The sequence below is a fragment of the Stegostoma tigrinum genome, chromosome 39 (genome assembly GCF_030684315.1).
Source record: "Stegostoma tigrinum isolate sSteTig4 chromosome 39, sSteTig4.hap1, whole genome shotgun sequence".
Taxonomy (NCBI): Eukaryota; Metazoa; Chordata; class Chondrichthyes; order Orectolobiformes; family Stegostomatidae; genus Stegostoma; species Stegostoma tigrinum.
In genome coordinates, this window is record NC_081392.1 from 17,424,189 (window position 1) to 17,442,782 (window position 18,594).

Here is an 18,594-nt window from a genome sequence, read left to right on the forward strand (position 1 = left end):
ACATATATTGTAACTTTGGGGAATGGAGCGGGGAGCACCATGTTTTGAAAATGGACACCGACAACTTGGTATATCAGCGACAGCCTGCAGACTGGGGGATTGGAGGGAGGGGGGTGGTGCCAGCGTGAGTGCAGACTGAAAGGTTCAGTAAAACATGAATGGTCATAGAGGTCACTTGTCCACCTGTTCCGAAGGGAGATCCCATAGGATGGGCTGGGCCTGTGGCGGTGTCATTTTCAGACAGCCATTGAGTGAACACAGACAGAGCTTGTGTTCTGCCGCATCTAAATCCAGCAACAGACTGAGACAGTGACATTCCGAAGCCCCAGATGTCACACCCAACACTGCCCTAATCAAAAATAAAACTCTTCAGTGTGACAGCGTAGACTCTGCATCTCGCTCTAATGTCGCCATATAAGAGAACACAGGATAGATGTGCTGGTCTGTACCAGAGCAACAGTGGGTAGTGCCCTGTCTCTGTCCCTGACATTCCCAGCTTCAAGTCCCTCTGTAGACACTTTAACAGTTTACCTATTGGGTCACTTACAGTTCAGTACTTAGAGTGCGACACCGTCGGAGGGTCAGTGCTGAGTGAGCGGGCACTGTCGGAGGGTCAGTGCTGAGGGAGTGGGCACTGTCGGAGGGTCAGTGCTGAGGGAGTGGGCACTGTCAGAGAGTCAGTGCTGAGGGAGCGCCGCACTGTCGGAGGGTCAGTGCTGAGGGAGTGGGCACTGTCGGAGGGTCAGTACTGAGGGAGTGGGCACTGTCAGAGGGTCAGTACTGAGGGAGCGGGCACTGTCGGAGGGTCAGTACTGAGGGAGTGGGCACTGTCAGAGGGTCAGTACTGAGGGAGCGGGCACTGTCGGAGGGTCAGTACTGAGGGAGCGGGCACTGTCGGAGGGTCAGTGCTGAGGGAGCGCCGCACTGTCGGAGGGTCAGTGCTGAGGGAGTGAGCACTGTCAGAGGGTCAGTGCTGAGGGAGTGAGCACTGTCGGAGGGTCAGTGCTGAGGGAGCGCCGCACTGTCGGAGGGTCAGTGCTGAGGGAGCGCTGCACATTCGGAGGGTCAGTGCTGAGGGAGCGCCGCACTGTCGGAGGGTCAGTGCTGAGGGAGCGCCGCACTGTCGGAGGGTCAGTGCTGAGGGAGTGGGCACTGTCGGAGGGTCAGCGCTGAGGGAGGTGCTGTCTTTTAAATGGCACCGAATCTGTGCTCAACCAACTGACCCAAAGAATAGGCATAGCGTTGGTTTGACATTCAGACCTTGATAAACATCAACAAAGTATTAATGGGATCTTTTTGTGAGCAATCTCCTGCTTCACTTTCTATGTAGTGACAGTGCCTTTAAAATCTCAGTGATAAAACCTTTGGGAGTATCCTGAGTTTGTGAATGAGCTTAATCTGGTGCAAGGCAATTTTTTTTTGACAGCGGTGAGTCATAGAAACGATGCCTTTGCAGTCGTCACAGGATCTGAGACAGCCATGACTCCCCCGAGTGTTAGTCTTCATGTCAGTGGACTGGATGGCTTGCTGTTCAGCATTTCACTCTGGGAAGGTAAGGACAGAGCGGGTGCCCTGTGGCTGTTGGGTGGGGTGTAGGCTTCAGTTACCTTGAGGGATGAACAAGATAAATTTGCCCCATGTATAGCTGCCTCCTCCTGACACTGAGACCCAACACGTTCTAATCTCCTATTTCTCCCCAGAAGAAAATCCCATTCTCTATTGTTTCTATCTCCTTTCTTACATCATAAACTGACGCTCACCAGAATAGGATCATTGACACTCAAGCCCGCCAACAATTCACCAATCAGGTCCTCACCTCATTTTTTCCATGTTGGTGCCCATCAGAAGCAACAGCTACGTATTTTCCATTTACATAGCACCTTTAATGCAGCAAAGCATCTCACGCTGCTCCATAGGAACGTATTTTGGCAAAGTTTGTTGCTGGCCACATCGGGAGACATTAAGACAGACAGTTCAAATATTTGATCCAATGGGCAGGTTATTTGGAATGCCTCAACAAGGGTGAGAATGGTGCAGGGGTTTAGGGAGACAGCTCCAGAACTTAGGGCCCCGGTAACTTTAGGCAGGCTCACCCATGGTGGAGCACTTAAAGTTGGGAATGATCAGGTATCGAGATTGCAGGTGTCTGGAGATCTCGGAGTGTTGTAGGGCAGGAGGAGATTACAGAGATAGGGAGCAACAAGAGTTCACAGAGAGGAATGCATATCTTAAAATGCATGGAATCAAAGCATCATGATGTATCAAAGAGATCCTTTGGCCTATTGAGTCTGTACTACCAAAAATACACCACTCCCTACACCAGACCCACTCTCCTGCACCAGGCCCATTCTCCTGCACCAGGCCCATTCTCCTGCACCAGGCCCACTCTCCTGCACCAGGCCCATTCTCCTGCACCAGGTCCATTCTCCTGCACCAGGCCCATTCTCCTGCACCAGGCCCATTCTCCTGCACCAGGTCCACTCTCCTGCACCAGGCCCATTCTCCTGCACCAGGTCCATTCTCCTGCACCAGGTCCACTCTCCTGCACCAGGCCCATTCTCCTGCACTAGGCCCATTCTCCTGCACCAGGTCCACTCTCCTGCACCAGGCCCATTCTCCTGCACTAGGTCCATTCTCCTGCACCAGGTCCACTCTCCTGCACCAGGCCCATTCTCCTGCATTAGGTCCACTCTTCTGCACTAGGCCCATAGCTTTGAAAGTTATGATCCATCAAGTCCTCAGCCAAGTACTTTTTCAAGGTTGTGAGGTTTCCTGCCTCAATTACCCTCCCAGGCATGGCATTCCAGAACGCCCACCACTCTCTGGGTGAAAATGTTTTCCTCAAAACCTGTTTAAACCTCCTGCCTTTTAATTTAGGAAACGTTTTTGACCCTTCACCAATGGGGAATGGCTGCTTCCTATTTGACCCAGTCCAAGCCCCTCGTAACCTCAGACATCATGATATCGGGGGGCCGGTTTTGGACTGGGAGGGACAAGGTCAAAAGTCACATGACACCAAGTTATAGTCCACAGGCTCATTTGAAAAAGTGTGAAATGATTCATTTTGGAAGGTCGAATTTGAATGCAGAATACAGGGTTAATGGCAGGATTCTCGGCAGTGCGGAGTAGCAGAGGGATCTTGCGGTCTACGTCCAAAGATCCCTCAAAGTTGCGACCCAAGTTGATAGGGTTGTAAAGAAGGCGTATGGTGTGTTGGCTTTCATCGGCAGGGGAATTGAGTTGAAGAGCTGTGAGGTTATGCTGCAGCTCTATAAAACCCTGGTTAGACCACACTTGGAATATTGTGTTCAGTTCTGGTCACCTCATTACAGGAAAGATGTGGAAGCTTTAGAGAGGGTGCAGAGGAGATTTACCAGGAAGCTGCCTGGACTGGAGGGCAGGTCTTATGAGGAAAGGTTGAGGGAGCTAGGGCTTTTTTCATTGGAGCGAAGAAGGATGAGCGGTGACTTGATAGAAGTTTACCAGACGATGAGAAGCATAGATAGAATGGATAGTTAGACATTTCCCCAGGTCAGAAATGACTGTTACGAGGGGGTATCATTTTAAGGTGATTGGAGGAAGGTATGGGGGGAGTGTCAGAGGTAGGTTCTTCACACAAAGAGTGGGTGGGCGTGTGGAATGTGCTGCTGGCAGTGATAGTGGAGTGAGATACTTTAGAGACTTTAAAGCGACTCTTGGATAGGCACAAGGAGGATAGTAAAATGTAGGGTATGCAGGGTAGATTGATCTTAGTAGGATAATAGGTCATGGGCCGAAGGGCCTGTACTGACCTATGGTCTATGTTCTTAATCACAGGCTTTCTGTTCACCTGATAAAGGAGCAGCACTCCGAAAGCTTGTGATTTCAAATAAACCTGTTGGGACTATAATGTGGTGTCATTTGACTTCTGACCTCATACACCTCAGTCATGCCCCCTTAATTTTATTTTATTCATTCATGGGATGAGGGTGTCACTGACCAGGCAGCATTTGTTGCCCAGGGGGCAGTTAAGAGTCAACCACATTGCTGTGGGTCTGGAGTCACATGTAGGCCAGACCAGGTAAGGATGGCAGTTTCCTTCCCTAAAGGGCATTGGTGATCCAGATGGGCTTTTCCATCATTCAACACCGGACTCACTGTCATCATTAGACTCTTAATTCCAGATATTTGTTGAATTCTAATTCCACCATCTGCTGTGGCAGGATTTGAATCCAGGTACCCAGAACATAACCTGGGTCTCTGGATTAACAGTCTAGCGATAACACCACTGCTCCAGTGAAAATAACCCAAGCTTATCCAGCTTCTCCCTAAAGCTAAATTACTTCACCCAAAGCAAAATTTCAGTCACAGTTGGACAAATAAAAATAGAGAATTGGTTAACGAACAGGACATGGCGTGAGTTAGAGTAAGCCAGAAACCCTTATAGATCATATTCGCCCTATGAGCCCAAGGGTCGAATTTTAACAAAACCTGAACAAGCCCACGCTTACAAAGGCCAACAATGGACCCTAGACAAAGATTGAGCCTGGTGCTTTCCTAATCCCTATGACTCAGTAGTTTGGAAAAAGTCAGAACCTATTAGTTCCCAAGTTATAAAGAATGAACAATTTTGCAAGATAAACATCCTCATTCTTTCTCAAAAAGAGGAACAAAGATGGACTGAGAATTGAAGCTTGGGGTCTGAAGCTGTGTCAACATGACATAAAAATAACCATTGTAAGCCTAAAATAAAATGTGTAAAACTGTAAGAGTCTTAGTGAATATTTCCCAGAATCCAGCTTGGACAGGTCTGGTCAGTGTTGGCGAGTGATACCTGCAGAGCTATCTTTAGCAGCTGCACTGAACCTCTACTTCCAGTGAAACAAAGTATTACATTCACGCCACAATTCCCATGGCCAGATAGCTTACCCAACAAAGTGCAGTCACTCTACAACGCAGGAAACAATGCCTGCACAGCAAGATCCCACAAGCAAACAAAGTGACCGTGACTGCACGCCTTTGTGTTTTTTTTATTTTGTTTTTCTGTTGACTTTCATTCACGGGATGTGGGCAATCGCCGGCTGGACCAGCATTTATTGCCCGTCCCTAGTTGCCCCGTGGAGGAGGTGAAAACAGTAGCCGCACAGCAAGATCCCACAAGCAAGCAAAGCGACCATGATCTCACAATTTTGTGTTTTGTGGGTTTTTTTTTGTTGGTGACATTTATTCACAGGATGTGGGTGTCACCGGCTGGGCCAGCATTTATTGCCCGTCCCTAGTTGCCCCCAAAGAAGGTAGTGGTGAGATACCCTTCTTGAGCTGCTTGAGTGCCGCAGACTGGAGTATCAGCCCACATTCTCTGTTAAGTCGCTTTCAGATACTCTGAGCGTGTAAACTGTTGGTGCAAGCTCTTTCTTTGAAACTGTTAGATCAGTAAGTCACAGTCTCAGATCTGAAGGCTTTCAGCTTTGAGATCCACTAACCCGAATGCCGTTACTGTAGAAATCTATCATCCCACAGTGCTGCACCAGTGAGGGAGTGCCATACCTTAGGAGGTGCCATCGTTTTGACTGAGGTTGCACACTAGCAGCATCGAGTGCCTGCTCAGATAGGGTAAATGATTCCAAGCCAGGACATTTGGAAAACAAGGCACTTTCCCACCATTATTCCCTCAGCAATGTGGTTGACACTTAATTACCCTCTGGGCAATTAGGAAATGGCAATAAATGCTGGCCTAGCCAGTCACACCCTCATCCAGTGAATGAATGAAAACAAAAATGACCCACTGTGCTCCCTCAAACAAAAAGAATAGTGGGTTAACTTTTCTGGTCCTCAGAACTGAGGAAGGGTCATAGGATCCAAAACGTTAACTCTGTTTTTTAATTTCACAGATACTGCCAGACCTGCTGAGCTTTTCCAGCAACTTTGTTCTTGTTCCTGGTTTACAGCATCCGCAGTTGCTTCGGTTTTTATCAAGACTGTGGGTGTTTGTGAATATCTTATTGTTGGGATTTCGGAATGGGCGCGGTATTATCTTCAATTTCACTCGTGTCAATGCATTTTGGAAACTATTCATTCACTGCAAAGTGGCTATTGATAAGTTATTTTATCAATTATGTTTCATTTATTTATGTCTCGGGGAGGGGAAACAGCTGCCACACACCATTCTAAATAAAAATGATAATTTTTATAAAGGCATTTGTATTTTTATTTTTGAAAAATCCTTTCACCTTTCTTGTGAGATCATAAAATTCCCCATTGCAAATACTCAAACCGTAGTGTGATATCACTTCCTACGTACGAGTCACTGGTTTAACTCAAATCATTTGGTGACCACAGGGTTCACAGGTCAGCCACGTTGCTCGGCCTGACTCTGAGGAAATGGTTTAACGGCTTGTATCAAAGAGCAGCTTAAAAATATCCACCGTCAAGCCCACGCTATAGTTGCTCGTTCCCATTATAGCCTCACATGGTCCAGGTGTCTGAGTGCAAAAAACAAAGTGGGATCCTAGAACATAAATAACACGCCCACAACAACACAACACAACCCTGTGCCTCATCTCTCACTAGTGCTGTTTCTCACTCAGACATCTTCCCATGTCAAAATAACACCCAACTCAGATGGAACTAGGGAAATAAGCATAGGACAGTGTTTCCACAGGTTGGGGGGAGCTGAGGATGAGAACTGAGCACATTACAGGCTGAGAGGTGGTGTGGCATTAAATCCAACTCAGTCGCAAATAGATCCAATGAGGAGCTGAGGTGAGACATCTTTATCCAGACAGTGGGGAGTGGAACTCATTGCTGCAATGCTGAACTGATTACTGTCAATGTATTTGAGCGGAAGACGTTTCTGGTCTCTCAGCAGGTCTAGGCCTAGTCCTTCGGCGGCTCCCAGCCTAGTCCCTCAGTGTCTCCCAGCCTGATCCCTCACTGGGCCTAGGCCTGGTCTCTTGCTGGATCTAGGCCTGGTCTGTCGGCGGGCCTAGGCCTGGTCTGTCGGCGGGCCTAGGCCTGATCCCTCACTGGGCCTAGGCCTGGTCTCTTGCTGGGTCTAGGCCTGGTCTGTCGGCGGGCCTAGGCCTGGTCTGTCGGCGGGCCTAGGCCTGGTCTGTCGGCGGGCCTAGGCCTGGTCTGTCGGCGGGCCTAGGCCTGATCCCTCACTGGGCCTAGGCCTGGTCTCTTGCTGGGTCTAGGCCTGGTCTGTCGGCGGGCCTAGGCCTGGTCTGTCGGCGGGCCTAGGCCTGGTCTCTCAGTGGGCCTTGTCTCTTGGCAGTATGTCGGCTGGTCTCATGGAGGTGTAACGTGTGAATGGATACTGCCTGGGCATGTGCCCAAAGCGACTGGATGTGATCAGGGAGGTGGCAGTTTCAGCAGCTGTAATGATGGTATCTGCAGCAGCAAAGCGAGATAAGCAGAGGACTCAACAAAGTCTGTTGAACTTTTAACATTCCTTTATTTTCCTTGTTTAAACTGCAAAAATACTTTAATATTCACTATGACCCTATCTCTTTATGATTTTACTATTCTATGGAGTAACTTTTTAACTCTGTTTCTCTTGCTACATTGTACCTAAGCTTTCTGTACCTAAGATGGTGCCACTTTTCACTGTAATCCCGTAACTCTGTAACTGAGTACCTGACAATAAATCTAAATCTAACATCTTGAAGGACATGAGGGAGAAAGGACGAGAAGGACATTTCTATGGGATGTGAGTATTGCCAGCTGAGCCAGCGCTTGTAGCCCAGCTCCAACTGCTCTCGAACTGAGGAGTTTGCCCAGCCCCTTCAGAGGGCAGTTAAGAGTCAACGCCACCACTCTGCTGTCTGGAGTCACACGTAGGCCGAACCAGGGAAAGATAACAGCATTCTGAAGGAGATTCGCATTAGATTAGAAACTGTTTCTCTCTCCCTCTCTCGCTCTCTTTCCACAGACCTGTTCAGTTTCTTTGCCATTCTTTGTTCTTAAATAAGGACAGCAGATTACCTTCCCAAAAAGGGTATTGGTGAAAAATGTTGTATTTTTACAACACTAGGGTCATGGTCACTGAGACTGGATTTCATTGTCAGGTTCTTATTGATTGAATTTAAATATCGCCAACTTTTGTGGTGGGATTTGAACCCGTATTCCCAGTAACAGGGACTTGAATCTTAGCAGTAATATTACCCGAGTCTCCCCTGTGTTGATGGGGATAGATGGAGGAGGGTACATTGGGGCCAGTTTGATAAATGAACACATAAACAGAGGTGGCACGATGGTTCAGTGTTTAGCACTGCAGCCTCACAGCACCAGGGACCTGGGTTCGATTCCAGCCTCAGGTGACCGTCTGTGTGGAGTTTGCATGTTCTCCCCGTGTCTATGCAGGTAGCCTCTGGGAGCTCTGGTTTTTCTCCCACAGCCCAAAGATGTGCAGGCTGGGGTGGATTGGCCATGGGGAATGCAGGCTTACAAGAATAGGGTGGATCTGGGTGGGATGCTATTTGGAGGGTTTGGTATAGATTCAATGGGCTGACTGTCTGTAGGAATGCTGTGACACTCAGGAGTCATTCAGGCAAGTAAAGGGAACATTGGTCAAAAAATGTGAGTTTGGTGATGTGGTCAGGAAATCCCAGAAACTGGGGCTCAGGCAGTGGAAGGCAGAGTTATCAATGAAGTTGAACGCAAAGATGCTCCAAAGGCTAGAATTGGTCAAATGTGAGTTAGAAACAAAACAACTAGGGCCAAACTGCCCCGATGCTTTGTGATAAATACTCACCTAAGTCAGTTGTACATAAAAAAACATTCAATTATGGGGAGCCAGAGTTGAACGGCATTCTGTGTCACTAACCAATCACAATGTGTTCTGGTGAAGGTTTAGATAGAAAGGACAACCTGCATTTCTATGGCACCTTTCACATCATCACCTACAATTAATTATTTCGAAATACAGTTCCTTATGTGATTCCGGGGATGGAGGGTCTGATGTATGAGGAGAGATTGACTGGGTTGAGATTGTTTTCACTGGAATTCAGACGAATGAGGGGGGATCTCATAGAGATTTATGAAATTCTAACAGGGCTGGACAGGGTAGATGCAGGGAGGATATTCCCGATGGTGGGTGTGTCCAGAATCAGGGATCACAGTCTGAACATTCAGGGTAGATGATTTAGGACGGAGATGAAGAGACATTACTTCACCCAAAGAGAGGTGAGCCTGTGGGATTCATTACCATTAGTTGATGCCAAAACATTGAATGTATTCATGAGGTGACTAGATATAGCACTTGGGGCGAATGGGATCAAAGGTTATGGGGATAAAGCAGGATTAGGCTGTTGATTTGGATGATCAGCCATGATTGTGAACAATGGCAGAGTATTCTCGAAGGGCTGAATGGCCTCTTCCTGCTCCTATCTTCTATGTTTCTTTGTTAGACAACGACAAGGGGCAGCAGGTATATGGGGACACTACCCCCTGCAAGTTCCCCTCCAGCCACTCGCCATCCTGACTTGGAAATATATCACCGTTCCTTCATTGTCACTGGGTCACAATACTGGAATTCCCTCCCTAAGGGCGTTGTGGGTCAACCCACAGCACATGGACTGAAGGCAGCTCACCCCCACCTTCTCAAGGGGCAATTAGGGACGGGTAATAAATACTGGGCCAGCTGGTGAAACACGTTCCCAAAATGAATAAAAAAGGCAGACTGTATTGACACAGCTCACATCTCCGGACTGTAATTCACACATTTACATTTAAATGTGTTTGGCTTCTACAGAGGGCCTGGGTGGGGCTGAGAGCGGGGCTGAGAGGCTTTAAACACGGTCTGGGGCTGTGAATGGGCAAATGTTCGTGGATGGTGGGGCTTATGAATGTGCGAAATCGCATACCCCCCCATCCTCACTAATCCCCCACCATCTCTCCTCACCATCCACACTACACCCCATTCTCACTCCCCTATCCGCTCACTATCCCCACAACTCTCCCCATCCTCACTACATCATCCTCCCTTCTGCCCCACACAACCACCCCCCCAACCCCCACATTTTTGCACCTCCCACCTTAACTCCCCACTTCCCCCATTCCCATTCCTACTATTGTCAATACTGTATCCCCTCTCTGCTCCATCCCCTCTCCCACTCCACCCCACTAACCCACCCCAAACCCCTCACTAACCCCCACTCCCACCTATCCTCACTCCCCCCACTCTCCACATCAATTCCTCTCCCTCTCCATCCTCACTAGCCCCCATCCTCACTTCCTCCATTCCCAATCCACCCTGTCCCCACTACCCCCGTCCACACTCTCCCATACCCAGTCTTCCCCCATCCCAACTCCCCCATCCCCACTCCCCCATTCACACTCCCCCCATCCCCACTAGCCCCCATCTGCACTCATTCCCATCTGCACTCCACCCCATTCCCACTCACCCCCAACCCCACTCTCCCCTCATCCGCACTCCCCTCCATTCCCACTGCATCCCATTGTCACTCCCTCTGTTCCCATTTCCACCAGATCCAAACTCCCCACCATCTCCACTTCCCCCGTCCCCACTCCCTCTTCATCCTCACTGCACCCCCATCCTCACTCCCTCCATCCGCACTACCCCACCATCTGCACTCCTCCCATCCCCACTCCCCATCGTTCCCACTTGTCCCCAACCCCATGCCTTCCCCATCCTCATTATACCCCCATCCTCACTCCCTCTATTCCCACTCCCTACCATCCCCACTCCCCACCATCCCCACGCCCCACCATCTCCACTCCCCACCATCCCCACTCCCCACCGTCCCCAATCGCCCCCATCCCCATGCCCTCTCCATCCTCACTTCTCCCCATCCCCACACCCCACCATCCCCATTCCCCACTATTTCCGCTCCCCCCATTCCCAATCCCCTAGCATCCCCACTCAGCATATCCCCCCTTGTGCCCACCCCCATGGTCTCTCCAGCCTCACTAACCACCCACCTTCACTCCCTCTATCCCTGCTCCCTACCATCCCCACTCCCTCCATCCCCGCGCCCCACCATCTGCACTCCCTCCATCCTCACTCCCTCCATCCACACTCCCATCCATTCCCATTCCCGCTCCCTCTATCTGGTTGAATATTTCGATGCTGGGTTTCCTTTCTTCATGTGCAGTTCCTTTGTATATAAACTACATTGGAAGGCTACATAATGATGTACTGATTCTGAAATTGTGAACATGTGGGTTTCTGGATTGGTGCATGTGCCCAGACCATTAAAAAACTGTTACAATGATTGAAAACAAGCATTCAGTTTGCACATAGCAAGCTCACCCAGCAACGTGCTGATGATCTAAGCACCGATTTTGGTATTGTTTGTGGGATAAATATTGACGAAGACAGCAGAGAGCACCATTCTAATGCCAGAAAAGTGTTGTCGGATCTTTTACAGCCATCGTGGGGCAAATTAGTTTAATCTAGAGGCAACACTTCTGAAAATGTAGCTCTCCCACAGTGACACAACAGCAGGTTCAACTTAGATTTGATTTTTTGTTGTCATCTGTACCTAAGTAGAGTGAAAAGTTTTGTGTGTAGTACAGGCAGATCATAATGTACAAGGATGTACGGCTCATGGGGTGTTCAGACGCAGCGAGGCAGACAGGGTAATGGTTTCAGAGGAGGTGCACACAGCAAGATCAACATTAGATTTGAAATTTGAGAGGTCCATTCAGCAGTCAAATAGCAGAGGGGTAGAATCAGTTCTTGAAACTCCTTTATTCATTCATGGGATGAGGGTGTCACTGACCAGGCAGCATTTATTGCCCATCCCTAATTGCCCAGAGGGCAGTTAAGAATCAACCACATTGCTGTGGGTCTGGAGTCACACGTTGGCCAGACCAGGTAAGGATGGCAGCTTCTTTCCTTAAAGGGCATTAGTGAGCCAGATGGGTTTTTCCCAGCAACCAACAACAGATTCATGGTCTTCATTAGATCCTTAATTCCAGATATTCATTGGATTCAAATTCCTCCATCTGCCATGATGGGATTTGAACCCAGGACCCCAGAACATTATCTGGTCTCTGGACTAATAGTCCAGCAATGATACCACTAGACCATCGCCTCCCTATGTTGGTGCACGTGTTTAAGCTTCTGTATCTTCTGCCTGACAGAACAGGTTGGAAGAGATTATGAGATAACAAGGTGTGGAGCTGGATGAACACAGCAGAACAAGCAGCAACTTAGGAGCAGGAAAACTGACGTTTTGGGCCTAGACCCTTTATCAGAAATATCTGATGAAACGTCAGCTTTCCTGCTCCTTTGATGCTGCTTGACCTGCTGTGTTCATCCAGCTCCACACCTTGTTATCTCGGATTCTCCAGCATCTGTAGTTCGTACTATCTCTGGAAGAGATTATAGCCAGCATGGGAGGGGTCTTTGATGATGCGCCTGTGGTGAGTCTTGAACGTCCAACTTTCAGACTCAGAGGTGAGAGTGAAGAATGTCCACAGGGGACAGGTAATATTCGGGGTGTTACTTTACATCAGCCAAACTACCAATCACATTGTTTAACCTGACATTCAGATGGCTGTCCATCAGTATCTAACGACAGCCCATTAGCTTGCTGTCAGTGCGCTGTTGTTAGGTTTACATTACAATGAGGGGAGGATAAGTTTCAAAACTGATTTTGTCACAACAGAATGGTCTCGCTGAATTATATTGCTGCACAGAGGTGTGGATGTAGACAATGAGGGTTAAGGTTCTTTGGGAAACTGGAGAAAACTCACAGCTTAGTAAAGTTACAAATTTTTTCAAAGTAACCTCCCCTCATTGGAATGGCTGAGTGAGTTGGCATCTTTCAGATCTGACGTTAAACTGAAGCCCCATTGGCTATCTCAGGTGAGGGTCTTGGCCCGAAACATCAGCTTTTGTGCTCCTAAGATGCTGCTTGGCCTGCTGTGTTCATCCAGCTCCACACTTTGTTATCTCAGGTGGACAGGCTCCTTATTTCAGAAATGAGCAGGGAATCCTCTCTGGGAAGCTGGAAAATATTCACCCCTCAATCTAGTTCACAGAAAGAGTTAATCTGGCCTTTACCATGATGTGGAGGAGCTGGTGTTGGACTGGGGGTGGACAAGATCAGAAGTCACACGACACCAGGTTATAGTCAGACAGGTGAAAATAAACCTGTTGGACCGTGATCTGGTATCATATAATCTCTTACCTTGTCCTTTACCAGATCGGTGGCAATGGGAACCGAAACAACAGAATTGCTGTCAATTGGAAATTGCTGGAAAAGCTCAGCAGTTCTGAGGAAGGGTCACTGGACCCGAAAGGTTAACAATGGTCTCTCTCCACAGATGCTGTCAGGCCTGCTGAGCTTTTCCAGCCATTTCTGTTTTAATTTCTGATATGCATGACAGCTTGCTGTGCGTGCATTGGTGGCTGTGTTTCCTACATTGTAACACTGACTACACTTCATTGGCTGAAAGGTACTTTTCAATCCCCTGTGCCCTTGAAAAGCACGAGAGAAATGATATTTTTTAAAAACAGAGTTTGCTCATCGACTTTACTTGCACAAACATGGACAGCCAGACCCTCAGTTAACTATGCCCTCAACCTCTGGGATTCCCTCCTTAAACCTTCTCAGTATGGGAATGGTCATTAGCGGGAGGTCATGGCCTGGTGTACCATTGCTGGTTTATTAATCCAGAGACTCAGCGAATGTTCTGTGGATCTGGGTTCAAATCCCACTACGGTAGATGGAAAAATTTCACCTGGTTCACTAACGCCCTTGAGGGAAGGAAACTGCCATCCTTACCTGGTGTGGCCTACATGTGACTCCAGGCCCACAGCAATGTGGTTGACACTTAACTGCCCCTCTGGGCATTTAGGGATCAGCAATAAATGCTTCCTGGCCAGCGATGTCCTCATCCTGAGCGGAAAAGAAAACAGACTGGGCTGGGACTGCTCACAGTTGCTCCTTGCTCAGGGCTGGCATGGATTCAATGGGCCAAATGGCACCCTTCTCAGGAATAATCACTGACCCTTTCAGCTCCTGAGTCAGGGGTTGGGTTTTGTAACAGATTCAGAGTTGAAAGGTTAGTGTCTCAGCACCTCAACCCATCCCCAAGGGACTTCTCTTTAAAACGCTACCGCCCACTGTTCCCACCTAATCACTCTTTCTGATTTCCAGTGTACGGGTGTGGGGGAATGGTAAAGGGTGGGCAGATGTTTTCCCCAGGGGTGATAGTAGGAGCTGGGGGTGGGGGGGGGGTGATAACGTCAATACATTGAACGGGAGGCTCGCATTTGTGTGGAACTCTTCACAGGGCCTGCCCAACCAACAACTCTTGAAATGGAATCCATGCTGCAAAAGCAGGAGCTGCAGTAGCCAGACGTGCAGAGCAAGATCCCACAAGCAACAATATGGTCAATGACTAGTCGGTTTTGAGGTGGGGGGAGGTTAAACACTGACCTGGGTACTGGACACCCCACTCCTTCTTGTCAACAGGTGACGCGGGATCTTTTATGTCCTGGGAGCTGGGTAGGGCCTCAGTTTGCTTATGATTCTTTTAATTCACCCTTGGGATCGCTAGCTGAGCCAGCATTTATTGCACAGACTTAATTAAGTGTCTGCAACATTGCTGAGGGACTGCTGTCATATACAGGCTAGACCAGGGAAGAACAGCAGATTTCTTTCGAAAGGACATGATGGCCTTTTTCCTGATAATTGGCTTGGTTTCATCGTCATCATTAGACTCTTAATCCCTGATTCTTTACTGAGTTCCAATCCCCACCGTCTGCCTCAGCAGGATTCCAACCTCGGTCCCCGAAGCATTTATTTAGCATTAATTTCGAGACGGCTAGAATACAAGGGCAGGGATGTACAGCTGAGGCTGTACAAGGGTCCGGTCAGGCTGCATTTAGAATATTGTGAGCTGTTTCGGGTCCTGCATCTGAGGAACGATGTTCTAATGTTGGAAGGGGATATAGGGGAGTTTTACAAGAATGATCCTGGGGATGAAGGGTTGTCATATGAGGAGCAGTTGAGGACGCTGGGTCTGCATTGGGTGGGCTTTAGAAGGATTGGGGGGGATCTGATTGAAACTTACAGGTTATTGAGCGGCCTGGGTAGAGCGGACCTAGAGAAGATGCTTCCACTCAGTGGGAGAGACTGCGACCTGAGGACGTAGCCTCAGAGTGAAGGGATGATCCTTTAGAACTGAAGTGAGGAGGAACTTCTTCAGCCAGAGGGTGGGGAATGTGTGGGACTCACTCTCACAGAGGGCTGTGGGGGCCAAGGCATTGGCTGTATCTAAGACAGAGATAGTTCAATTTTTGATTAGTAAGGGGATCAAGGGTTATAGGGAGAAGGCGGGAGAATGGGGTTGAGAAACATATCAGCCATGGTCAAATGGTGGAGCAGACTTGATGGGCTGAATGGCCTAATTCTGTTCCTAATACTGATGATCTTATGGTCAAACATTACCTTGGTCTCTAGATTAATAATCCAGCAATAATACCAGCAGGACTTCGCCTCCCTTATGTTTAATGTCTCTCCTGAAAACTGGCAGAATTAACCCTGAATTCAAAGTGCCTGCCTGGGCTACATGCTCGTGGTTTCTGGAACCTGAACCTCCTGAGTCAGAGACTATCACTGCCTGAGCTGGGTGGATGCAGGCAGGATTGCAGTGTACTGTAAGTTGTAGAAATGCCGTGAGTTATGTTAAATCTTAATAAATTATATCAGTTCTTGTTATATCCGAAGATGTTTCATCAGAGATTAGCTCTCATCGTTGAATCACAGAGCACAGAAACAGGCCCTTCAGCCCAATCCATCCATGCTGACCAGATATCCTAAATTAATCTAGTCCCATTTGCCAGCTTTTGGCCCATATCCCTCTAAACCCTTCCTATCCATGTACCCATCCAGATGCCTTTTAAATGTTGTAACCGTACCAGCCCCCACCACTTCCTTGGCAGTTCATTCCATACTCGCACCACACTCTGTGTGAAAATGTTCCCCCTTAGGTCCCTTTCACCTTAAATCTATGCCCCTCTAGTTTTGACTTCCCTATCCCAGGGAGAAGACCTTGGCTATTGACCCTCTCCATGCCCTCCTGATTTTATAAACCTCTGTAAGGTCACCCCTCAGCCTCTGACGCTCCAGGGAAAATAGCCCCAGCCTATTCTGCCTCTCTCTGTAGCTCAAACCTTCCAAACCTTTGTAATTTTTTTTCTGAACCCTTTCAAGTTTAAAAATATCTCTCCTAGAGCAGGGAGACCGGAAGTGGCGTACTGGGAGAATGTGCTCTGTGCTGGAGCACAGTCTGTGGTTCAGCCCCAGTCTACTGAGACCTTAGACAGTCTAGCAGTCCTGCCCCTGATCTCTGTGCAAAAAACTAAACACCCTCCAGTGCCCCCTGCCTCCCTGCCAGACCCCTGTCCAGGCACTGGTTCCAAGGTCCATGCACTGGATCTTGAAGACCCATTTGCAATCAGTGGCAGATGCATTCACCTCCCCTCCCCCTCCTTCTTGCACCAACAATTCTGACATGGTAATGGTCAGTCAGGGTGATGCTACTCACAGTGGGCTTTCAGGAGGGAGCAGGGATAACTGCTGTTGGAGCACCAAAAACACTGTGACACATACCCTGACCACCTTTTTTTTTGTCACACATGTCACATAGAGCTCTTTCTCTCTGTATTTGCATCTCAATAATTCTTTTACTCAGTCGCCATTACAATCTCTCCCTGTTTGTTACTCTTTTCTTTCCCTCTAGCTTCTGTTTCTCTCTCTTTCTGTTCTTTTCATCTCACCCCTTCTCTGTTTCTCTCTCTCAAAATGTCTCTCTGTCTCTATTTTTCTCTTTGTTCTTTTCCTCACTCTTCAATGTTTGTCTCTCTGTATCTATCTCTCTCTCTCTCTCTCTCTCTGTACCTCTCTCTATCTCTCTCTCTCTCTCTGTCCTTCTGGTTAACCTTACCTCGATCTGACGTCACAGTCTCTTCTTCTTCGTGTGCCATTTCTCTTTCTCTGTCTCTCTCCCTCTCTGCCTGTCTTCTGACTGTCTCTGTTTCCCTCTGTTCTTCCTGTCTCTCTCTCTCGTTCTCTCTGTCCATCTCCCTGTGTATCACTGTCAGAGAAAACTGTCATTCTTTTTCTCTGTTGTGTAACCTCTCACTCATTCTACCTCTCTCTATCTCTTTTTTCTCCTTCTCTCTCTCACGGAATCTGGTATTCATTGACTCTTGTTAAGCCATAGATACAGCAGAGTTCAATTCTCAGCCAATCACCTGGGGAAGGAATGACCTCACATTAACTGTGCAGAGTAACAGTTTAAATTAGACCATGATCTCAGTGTTGTTTGTCAGGGGCTGTTATTGTTTTTGCTTCACACATACAGATTAACAAATGAGTGATGTCATTGACATTCTCTCAAACAATGAGTCAACCTTTTTTTCTCTCTCGCTTGGCAAGGCCAGCAACTGCAGTAACTCCACCTTCGCTCTGTTAAAAAAACCACAAGCTTGCGGCACATGTTGCTAAGTTGCTCTCTGTTTATCTCATTAGTGACTTCATCTGCCAGCACAGGGGGCATGGTGGGAAACTGTGATTCCTTGTCACCATACGGGCCTTAAGCTAAGGAAATGAAGTGAATTGTTTTCTCATTCAGTGTGTTGTCAGAGGCGTCACGTTTTAAACATTGCCATTGAACAAAACTACGTCCTGGCCTCTCAGGTGATGTCAAAGACCCCAGGACAGGACTCCCACAGCTCCCTGGAAGTCCGAGGGGCATTCTCCCGAGGGTGCGAGTCAACGATCGTCCCTCAGCCATCGTCACTAAAAGGACATGATCGCGTTGCTGTTTGTGGGAGCTTGCTGTGCACTTTGTGGCTGCTGTGTTTTCCCATATAGAGAACAACAGCACTTCAGAATCATAGCGTCACATCGCGCTGAAACTGATCCTTCAACTCAACTTGTCCATTCCAATCAATTATCCGAAATAAATCTGGCCCCGTTTGCCAGTATTGGGCCCATTTCGCTCTAACCCCTTCCTATTCATGTCCCCATCCAGATGCCTTTTAAATGCTGTAACTGTACCAGCCCCCACCACTTCCTCTGGCAGCTCATTGCATACACGCACCACACTCTGCGTGAAAATGTTGCCCTTAGGTCATTTTTAAAATCTTTCCCCCCTCTCACCTTAAACCTATGCCCCTCTAGTTTTGGACTCCCCCACCCTGGGGAAAAGATCTTGGCTATTCACCCTCTCCATGCCCCTCCTGATTTTATAAACATCTATAAGGTCACCCCTCAGCCTCCGGGGAAAATAGCCCCAGCATCTCTCTGTAGCTCAAACCCTCCGATCCTGGCAACATCCTTGTAGGTATTTTTTGAACCCTTTCAAGTTTCACATCTTTCCTAAAGCAGGAAGACGCTGTTTCAAAAGTGGCCTAACCAATGCTGTTGATCGTGAGACACTTACAGGCACCCCGAGGATGTGAACAGCTCAAGACAAATGCACATCTGTCTCTTGCAGTGTCTCTGTGCCACTGTATGGTTGATCAATCTGTTTACCAAGGGGGCCTTGGCAGGGCAAATGCTGAGAGGATGCTCCCCCCCCCCCCCCCCCCCCCCCCCATGGTGGTATAATTACGTAAGCCTTCTC